Below are 10,971 nucleotides of genomic sequence, written 5' to 3'. Positions count from 1 at the left end.
GTCTGTCCTTTGACTCTAGCCATAACTCTCTGATCAGTCCCCATTTAACATATTGTTAGCTGCTAGTCCATTGGTTTATGAGCCAAATGAAGTGTCCAAAATGTTAGCTAACCAGCTCATCACAACCTGAACTTTTTTTAAAATTCCTTTGTCCAGCATATAAAACACTAAGACCAAATGTAAAATTGCTAAAGCAGTGATGTGCAAGTTTGTTGGGACTGGAAATAGGACAGGAATCTACAGGAGTATCAAGAAGCATTGTGCGTAGAGTAAAAGAAAGGTTGGTATTGCAGAGTAAAATGGAATCTTTCTCCAGGTTGGCAGTGCACTTCCAACCTTTGGTCACCTATCACTCACCTTGTCATTTTACCATTGAGATTCCCTTCTGGATCTGGTACTCGGATCTCAGTGTGACCTCTATACTGGACAAGTGGTTGTGATGATAAGTAGGTTCAGGGTGGTAGTGCATGACAACTCTACTTTTCAGCTCTTAAATGTAAACAGACACCAAAAACAGTTGGATACAGAATAAAAAAAATAAAGTAAGTTTCCTATAATTACCAGGTTGTCAACACTAGGTCTCAGTTAGAGGAAGCTTTTGTTCTCCCATAGATTGTTGTTGTTGTTGTTGTGAGCCTTCAGGGTTTTTTTGATTTATGGCAACCTTAAGTTGAACCCATCATGGGTTTTTTTTGGAAAGATTTGTTCAGAGAAGGCTTGCCACTACTTTCCCCTAAAGCTGAGAGTGTGTGATTTGCCCAAGGTGACCAAGTTTTCCATGGCTGAATGGGGATTTGAATCCTGGTCTCCAAAGTCACAGTCCAACACTCAAACCACTGTACTCACTTATAATAAAAGCAATTAAACATTTTAACCTTAGAATTAGGTATAATTTTTTATCTTGTTTCTCCATGGTATGGTCTGGGGAGACAGATTAATAAAGACATCTGATGTGACCTGGAGACCATCTTAGGCCTCCAGAGATGAAAATGATTTAGTCTCAATATTCAAGAATTGATAATCTGAATATGTCAGGGGGGATTTCTGCTTATGTGATATTCACCAGAGACCAATTATAGACTCTAGGGTACACAGACAGACTGACAAGGATTTTTTTTTATGCTAGAAAGACCAGAATAGGAAAAGTGTCTTGCACTGTGTCTTTATTCCAAATTTTATCTTAATTGCATAATTCACATCTTATCTAAGCAGCATGGATGCTTCTTCACTATGACTGCATTTCACAATGTTCTATTAATATTTGAAATATGTGATTGTGGGGAGGGATTTCTATGGAAACCCACTGAAGCTGGCTCAGATTGTCTGCTGTCCAGCTATGGCTGAAGTAAAAAATGTTACACTGTGTCCCATTGTGATATGGATCTCAGATGTCATTGCAAGAATGCATCATTTGTTTTAAAACCTGCGAATCCAAGATTTTTTCCCCTCCTCATTTCATTTCTATGCCACCTTTCTCTGAGAAAGGAACCTAAGGTGGCTCACAAATAAAATCATTTAAAACTTTACAATAACAATTTAAAAGACAATTAAAATCAACTACCTAACTTTTTTCAGTCTCTAAATCCTTTGTATGAGCCTCATTATCTATGTGGAATGCATAATATTGTAAAAATATGATCATAAACATGCCTTACCTAATTGGGAATAAGGAAACTCTGGCCATTGCAATGCTCCCAAATTCTACACTTAGCTAGGGCTGAAACAAAATTATTTCTGCTTGCAAGAGGAGGATCAACACCTCACTGGTCAAACAAGGTTTCATTTCAAGCTTGAAAAAGGTGGAAAAGATGTGAAAGGGATGTGAAAGATTTCCCCCCTTCTTTTTATGCACTGGGTCACAATGAGAAACTGCTTCCAGTCAGAGCTAATAACACAAATCTAGATGGACACGTAGCCTATGCTTCTTCAAGGCATCTTCTCTTAGGTGGCAATATTCTGCTATCTCATTGCAGGGGATGGACTGGATGGCCTTTGTGATCTCTTTTGATTCTATGATTCTATGAGACAGAGTACATACTTTGCTTACAAAAGGTCTCATGCATCTGCAGTAGGACTGAGAAGGACTCCCTTCCCAAACTCCGAAAAGTCACTGGCAATTAGTGCAGGCAATACAGAACCTGATAGAGTCAAGGGATAGAATCTTGTTGGTGGCATACAATCATGTAACACTTGGATATATCCTTCTTTGGACTTTGCAGAAGGATGTATTCAATATTTGTAGTCACTGCAGATCTTCAAGATCTGTCTTTTCCTGGCTGCAGAACTAAAGCTAGTTCTGTTGCTTTGGTGCTTCCTTCCTTCTCCAAGCCATAAAATGCCCGTGGCAGTGCACCCCAGAGCTTGTAGGATCCCAGAAAAGGTCCAGTGATCCAGGATATACAGAGTTCCATTGACAAAATACCAACTTATTTAAGATCTCATTGGGTAATTGTCAACAAGCTAGTGTCCCTCAGCCTCAGTTCCTGAAAATTTGAACAAACTGGATATACATAGCACAGGGCTGTTCTGGCAATAAAAAAACCAATATTCTAACCACATGCACATTATTATCATGTTGTGTACATGAGAAGCAATAGAATAGAATGGGACAGAAGAAGGGGTTAGTTGTGGGGGTAGATGAAATGTGTGGGATATAGGACCCAAATCTGCCATAGCATTTTCTGTCTAAATAGGTTCTTCAGGTTCTGAAAATAGGTTCTTCAGCACTCATTTGGACTCCAACCCCAATTCCATACTGTGTTTCCTCAAAACTAAAGACCCATTAAATTACATGGGGGCTTATTATCCAATGAGCTTGGGATGGCAGCCAAAAGCACACTTACTAGGAATTAAGACCCACATACACCTCTGTGGCTCTTTACTCTTAAGTAAACTGTACCTTGTGACATGTCAAAGACTGCCAAGTTTTGTTTGGCATTTTGTGAAGTGCAGCTTAATTCACTAGAGGCAAATTAGCTGAAATCTAGAAAAGCTTATGTCAAGTAAAAACTGTGCAACACCTAGTTACACAACTTCTTTGAGCTCTTGTCTGCTGAGCATTGCTTGTTGAGGCACAAAGGTCTTTGGTGTCGTGTGTTCTTTTTACTCTTTTGAGAAGGAAGAAAATATTTTCCTTGCAAGGGAATCCTTTGGGTGAACTGTCCCATTGGGAAAGTGGAGAAGGTCTCTGGTTGGCTTCTATAAGACAAAATAGTAAAAATTAGCAACTCTGTGTGTGAGCAGGCATGCACATTTTCCTTAGCTCTCTGGAAGCAGGGGTTGTGTGAGCTGCTCCTTGTCAGGAGAGGAGAATGAAATGAGCACCTCAATAGCAGATTGGAATTGTGAAGGAGAACAGCCCATCCTTTTTGTATTTCAGGACAGGAAAAAAGGAGGTCTAGTCAATTACCATCTTCTGCCCATGTGCTGCAGATGAATAAGGTGAAGCAAGCCCACTTTTCCTTCACCTATCTTTGGAGAAAAGAGAAATATGTGTGCCCTTAAAGCCAAAGCACCATTTGGATATAACAGGGAGATATTGAAATAAATTATTTATTTTAAATAAGTAAGAATAAATCAGGCTAGTAAGGCATCATACAGCTTACCTGTCATGATTTCAGGAGGAAAGGGGACAACATCAATAGTAGCACACAAGCTGGGACATCACACATTCATGTTTCTATCTACTGCCATAAGGCCTGCACAGGTGAGAAACTTCTCAGCCAATGCTTAACCAGCTGCTTGGTTTGTGCTCCCAGAGTGACTGGATGCAAAGGGAGCATTGACCAAGCAGCCAATCGAACAATAATCTAGCAGCCTCTCACCTGCGTCAGCCTTTGCCACAAGGACAGCAGTAGTCAGAAACATCTTGGGCTTGCTTGCTGCTCCCAATGTGATTGGTGCAAAAGGAGCAGTGTCCAAGATTAGTTGTTCTGAATTTGCAGTAGACCTAATATCAAGAAAATTGGGGAGGGCTCTCAGGTTGTTATTGAAGAGGAAAGGTGGCAGTTGCCCAAAAAAGTTAAGGAGCCACTCAATTAAAATTATATGTTGTGGAAACAAAGATAACTTTTCTGAGAAGTGATGTCAATTACTACATAAATTTAATATGAAACAAGTTTTTAAAAAAATTATTAAGCATTCACAACAATGAGATGTATCTACGGCTCATCTACTGTCTCCAGTATCTTCAGTGCAAAGCTCAGCTTGTAAGAAAATGAAATGGCTGTCTGTTATTCTGTATGCTTCTTCTTCAGAATGGGGCTCTAGGGAACATACTGACTCAGAGCTCTTTAATTCTGAACACTCATATCCAGTGCTGTGCAGAGTCAGAGTGGCCATTCCTCTTAAGCTGGTGATAGTAGGGGGAAAGCTGTCATGTGTGCTATATTACAGTAGTTCTTTGTCACTGGAGGTCTCATGGACGCTAAAGGAATTTTGCTAGAGGCAATAACAGCACAGCTTAGAACTATTTTCAGGCAACAGGTCACAAGAGTGAATTGGCCTCTGCACATTTATCTAGTATGATCAAGGTATTAATATTCATGGCTTCAGGTGTTTATCTTTCCGACAGAGCCTTTACTATAAAAGATACTATGGGGAGAATATTATCCCCTTAGTGGATAGAAAGACCTGTTCACTATCATTTTCTTTCACTACTGAGAATTCAGCAGAGATGTTCAAATGAATTTTAGGGATATGATTAGCTTCCCAGTTAGAGTTATGAGCATATTTGATATGTGTTTGAGCTGAACTATAGCTAAATACTTGGCTTTTCAGTACAATGTCTCAAAAGATAAGAGCAGACACTTGCATTAACCTCTTACTAAATCAATTGTAACTCTTTGTAACATAATTTGCTATCTACCTGAGTTGCAGCATATTACTTCAAGGTAGTAATACATCTGCAAGGCTGATAAAATCCTGCTATACTGCCCATAAAGACTTAGAACAGTAGGGATGTGCAAATCAATTTTAACAACAGAACAACTAAACCATGTCATTGCTTAAAAATAATGAACTGAAAGGTTTTAGTGCATTTATGTTAGGAAGCATATGTGCCTTTCAGAATGCCTTCAACTACAGGCAAGACTTGAAACCACCATCAGGTCTGCTGCCAACCTGATACATATATAAGGCTTAATGTTCCATTATCTATGCAACACATTATAGCTTGCTTCCTCAAATGTTTTGGAAGTAAGGATGTACATATTCCTCACAAATACAGTAAGTTGTTTATTCGGTCATTGACCAGTATAAAATATAATAAATAAAATGATAATAAAATAATAATTGTACAATACAATTATTAGAACAGGATTCAAAGAACAAATATCAGAGTCCAACTCCACCAGCTATCATCAGTTGTCACCAGCCACTCACAAATGCACTCAACAAGAAAGGGTGTCTCAGCACATCATGAAAATGGGCAGCCACTGTGAGACATTTTTCTTTTCTTTTCTTTTCTTTCAGGACTCAGGGCTCCTTTTTGCACCTCAGAAAGGGCTCCACAGCCACTGTGTAGCTTTAGCGCACTTTCGGTGCTGCATCATGTAGATGCAGTGCCAGAGGAGAATCGTGACACTGTGCACCATATGGTGCAGCACATGGCATCATGCTGTCCTGGGGACGAAGTTGGGCATGCATCATGTGGATGCCATGCCCTGACTCCATCCCCAGGCTGGCCTTAATCACTGGTCTGTATAGCCCCTTATTTAACAAAAATTCATTTACACACACACACACACACACACACACACACACAAGTGTTTTATGCAAAGTACACTGTTTTCTATGCAAAAAAGTATGGGTTTTTTGCACAAAATTTTTTAAGCAAATACACATTGTGCAAAATAAGGGCTGAACATATGGGAAAAAATTAAAATGAGAAAACACTGTTATAGCCTTGTTCAACGAGCAGATGCGAGAAGGAAATAAACAAAGATTTATATCTTTGCTAGCTTGTGGGTGAAATGGTCTTGATCAAGAAGGAAACGACTGCTCCTCTTCTACACTGGTGAAACCTATTTTATTTTTAATTTTTTCAAAAATTAAAAACCATGGAGAGTAGCAATGGAAATTAATCCCAGGTTGCTAAACCTCTAAGTTATTGCCCCTCCCCATTTTTGAATTTTCCCTCACTCTTAAACAAAATATGACTTTCTTGTGCCACCACACAAGTTCCCAAAATGCCTTATCTCCTTTGAATCCCAAGTATGGGACTGAAAAAGTGGTGAGTGGTACTTTAAGATTAGCCTTGATTTACAGGAACAAAATGAAGAATTGTAATCAATGAAATTATAATGTGATAGATTCTCCTCCTTTCATCATCAGTTTTTAAACTATTTAGTATAGGACTGCATCATCAGTTCTCCCACAACTCTCACTTTCAGCAAAGTTATTAAGAGATTCAGTTCATCCATTAGTCTTCCCAGCACAGACAGGAATCTCAAAGATCAGCTTAAAAACAAAACAAAAGGGTTTTTCTGGCCGATCAATCCTGGTAGTCTTTTTAACAGTGATCATATTAAACAAAGGGGAGGGGAAGGATCTATTTCCACATCTTAATACTTCTTGAATGCCAGTTATGGAAAAGGGGGTTGTAAAGTGATGAAGACTTATCTTACACATAAGACAGAAAATGTGGAGAGAAATGTCATTTCCCCTAGTTTTATTTCACATAAGGATAGAGGTTAGGAAGGTTATTTTTTTTTGGGGGGGGGACTACAATTCCCAATGGCAATGTTGGGATTCTGACAGCTGCAACCAAGAAAGGAGTGATTCCTTATCCCTGCATAAGGAGAACCTACCAAAGAGGTTCTGAGGAGCATACAGTTGCATACTTGCTGGGAGAGATATTCAGCTTTTCACTTCAGTTTAAAGCTGGCACTGAAAGGATTTATCTTAATGTGGCCACACAATTGGCCTCTGCACAAGTGAACATGTTTAAATTCAAATTTGGCTTTAGTTTGTTGAGCTGACACAGCTTCCCACTTTTATGACAAATCACTGAAAAAGCAATTCAGACAATGTGAAATTTACATTAGTCTGTTGCTGCATGAAAATAGAAGTGAAATATAGTTCAAGAATAAATTAACAGTCTAGTTTATACTTCTTAAAGAGTTTAAATGTAAAACACCATTAAATGTCGGCATTTCAATCAGCATTTAGTTTTAACAAAAGTCCGGAGAGAGAATGAAGTAAAGGAAAGGAAAGGAATCCTCAGTCCCTTCTCTCTGTTTCAATAGGACCCACCCTCTTCTTTGTCAATAGTTGATTATCTGGGTTCAGAGAAGAAAACGTGGTTGCATGCCCAGCCCTGTAAAATACTGTTTTCCCCCAACTAGAAACAGAGAGGTGGGAATGACAATCCTCATCGATCAACTAATCAATGGTCCATGATGATACAGGGATTACCAAACATACCTTCCTATAGATCCCATCTATAGTTGACTCAAGATTCTTTTTGTGTGCTGCATGTAAGCTTTGTCAGCCCATCAGATGCTGAGATCTTCTAGACAAGCCCTTCTCTTTGTCCCACCACTTTCTCAAGCTCATTTGATGGGGAAAAGGAAGAGGGCTTTCTTGGTGGTGGCTTGTAGACTGGAGCTCCTTCCCCTCCAAGGAGGCCAGGATGATTCCATATTTGCTTTACTTCTGTCAGCAAGCTATAATGAATTTTTAACGTTTCTAATTTTATAAATTGTTAAACTGCCTATCAAAATGAAGTTTGGGGATAGTTTTAAAAGCTGTTTTAATCATTATCTTACATATGTTGTAATCAATGAATAAATAACTCTTGCAGCACTCTGAGGGAGCTTTCCCTCTTGGGGGAGTAGATTTTCAGACGGATTCTCATTTAGACTTTCCATAAGCCAAATTCAGATTGTCCATGCTGAAGAATTTTCTCTGCCATCATTTCTCTGTACCATTTCTTCTTCACAGGCATTTTCTTCATTCATTCTCTGAATACCTTTGGGGGGGGGGGGATTTACAGAAGCTTCTAAAATTGAAGCATGTCCTGTCACTTTCTTCATTTAAAATATCCCTCTCCTCCACTGTGGCCTACAAAAAGAAGGTAGTCTTGAAATGATCCTATCTGTGTTTCCTCAAGGCTCTTTTTGTGTCATCCACATAAACCTATGACAGGTCTATGACAAGCTTGTGAGTGTTAGTAAAACATGATTTTTCCCCACAAGTGAACTGCTAATTGGGAAAATAATTATTCACTAAATTGCTTCTCAAAGGTAGCAACAAGTAATTTCTGCAGTTTTCTTCTTGCTGTGAAAAAGTCCTCAAGAACCGCAACATTTGAAGTCTATTCCCAATTTGAGACTTATTCACAACAACCTGCAGAGAGTGAGGAAAGCCCACAAAAGACCATCTGGGAGTGAGGGAAAAGGAGTTTGTTGCTGCTCAGCAACTGTGTATCCCATCTGCCACCTCTTTCTTCATCCAGGGACTCCTGCACCTCCACAGAGAAAGGTGCCTCTTATCAGGACTGAGGCCCAGCCGGCAGTTCCCAGCAACTGCCCAGGTCAGTGAATGGTAAAACAGCTGCCATTCAGGACCTGATCCTGGATGAATAAACTGAGCTGGCCTGTATTACAGAGACCTGGTTGGATGAGGCGTGTGTGTGTGTGAATCTCTCTCAGTTTTGCCCTATAGGAGTCTCTCTGCAGCAGCAGGGAAGATCTAGAGGGCGGGGAGGTGGAGTTACAGTGGTCTTTCGGGATACTATCTTCTTGACCAGGCGTCCTATCCCTCAGTCTGCAGGGTTTGAGTGTGTTTATTTAAAGGTGGGCAGGTGGGACAGATTAGGGATTCTGTTGGTGTACCACCCGCCCCCCTGCACACAAATTCCTGCACACAAAAAATCTGTTTTCTACACAAAAATTGCTGTTTTCTATGAAAAAAAAAAGGATTTTATGCTCAAGAATTAATATTTCTGTGTTGAAATAGTACTCTCCATGCTGAAAATGCTATTTTCTTTGCAAAACAATCATTTGTGATTTTTGCACAGCATAAGTCCTGAACTGCAATGTTTCTTACCAGCCCAGGATTCTACTCATCAGGATTTCTCAACAATCAAAATACCAGCCTCTGAGAGCCACAGATGTGGGCAAAATGTCAGGAATAAACTTTTCTAGAACATGACCACATAGCCTGAAAAACCCACAAAAAACTCAAAATATCTGTTTTTCAAAGTTTTTCGCATATTCTTTCCATCCTTAAGTATCTGCAATCCAATATGGCAGCCCTAGCACCAGTCTTTGGATGAAGGTAGAAGAGACTGGGCATGCCTTGCTTTAAGGGAAAAGCATGTCTCCCGAATGTTTCTTGATCCTTTTTTTATTTTTCAGAAAAAAACTGGAGCACAGCATTTGATTTGGCAGCATGTTATTCACCTCTACAGACATAGAGAATCTAAAACAGAGAATGAAGTCATAGATATTGAAGACATTATATATGCTCTCTATATAGAAAAACTATCCTGTACAAATTATTTTACTTATAATAAAACATCTATCCGGTGTTCCCCTCCACACTCCTCATAGTAGCTATCCGAGCATTAAAAGCAAGCTAAAAAGAAAGTAAAGAAAAAGATAAATCGATAGCTGAATAATTAAAAATTGGGAGGTAAAGACTCAAAAGAGACAACCTATGCAAATAATAATGCAAATACAGTTGATTTTAAAGGATAGGATAATTTACATGGGAGGAGCAGGTCCTTCAAAGAGCTTGGTCCAAGCTTTTAAGGTAACAACCATCATGTGGAACTGTGCCAAAAGAATAAACAGAAGACATTGAAGTTAATCTAGAACATCTTGGATCCAGTACTTAAACTTGATTCTTAAAGTGTACAATCCCATAGAAAACAGAGTTAGCAACTAAACTGCATTCAAAAATCCTCCCACCCACTAGATGAATTTCAGTTTGTTCATTCATATCCAAATTGCCATTTGTTCTTAAGCAGAGTTAAAAGCAGATTTTATAAAAAGAGAAAGAGAGAGCGAGCCCAAGAAATGCCTTAGAACTCCTTCCCTGCTCTCCTGAGTTTTTCAAAGATCACAGTTTGTTTTTGTTATATTTTAAAACCTGGTTTAGTTCTGATGCAGCTATTTGGGTAATAAAATTAATTTCAACCTCTTTAGGCCTTTCCCGTTGAGCAAAACAAAAACAAAGATTTTTTTAAAAAAATAATCCATAGCAACATACTGATTATGACTTTGCTTCCTCATTGTCCAGAAATAGGAAAACAGCAGATGACTGGATCATTTACAGATGATGAGGGTCTGACTGTCTGGCCATGCTTAGGCTAGTCTTCAGAGAGCCATTTGCACTGTTAACTCATCATTTGAGTGTCAACATTAATGTGCCTGCTGCACTATCTGTACTAGCAATTGCTGCAGGGGTTGGCCTCTGAATGCTCTGAAGCTTCATTGTCTGACAAATTAGAGGAGGTAATACAATCTAAAAATATTGAACTATGACTCTATCTCAGGAGATGACCCTGACTTTATCACCCTAGCCCACCCCCATACACATTACTCATAATGGGCATTACAATTTTAGCAGTTTAATAGCAAAAAAAAATTCATCACAATAGACTTCACTGCAGCTTTGGTAAAGAGAAACCTTTACAAACTGTCATGATGTAGCTGAGCATGGAGGAACAGAGGATTGTGAGAGGTGGAAAAGGGGGAAAATTAGTGCTTTTTCCTGAAGAGGTATCTTTCTATGTATCAACCCTCTAACTAGAAAGCCTTTTTCGGTTAGACCCATGTTGTGCTGGCTTGTTAGGCGGCGGAGGCATTTCTAGCTCCAAAATTTCTCAGAAAAGAAATTTTTATAGATGAAAACTGGGACACATATGGCCAAGCAACATCAAAGTGTAGTGAAAATGGTAAAAGTGATGGTGATGATGATGATGATGATGATGATGATGATGATGATGATGATGATGATGAT

This window comes from Sceloporus undulatus, chromosome 4 (genome assembly GCF_019175285.1).
Source record: "Sceloporus undulatus isolate JIND9_A2432 ecotype Alabama chromosome 4, SceUnd_v1.1, whole genome shotgun sequence".
In the NCBI taxonomy this organism is placed as follows: Eukaryota; Metazoa; Chordata; class Lepidosauria; order Squamata; family Phrynosomatidae; genus Sceloporus; species Sceloporus undulatus.
Note: the sequence above shows the minus strand (reverse complement) of the source record.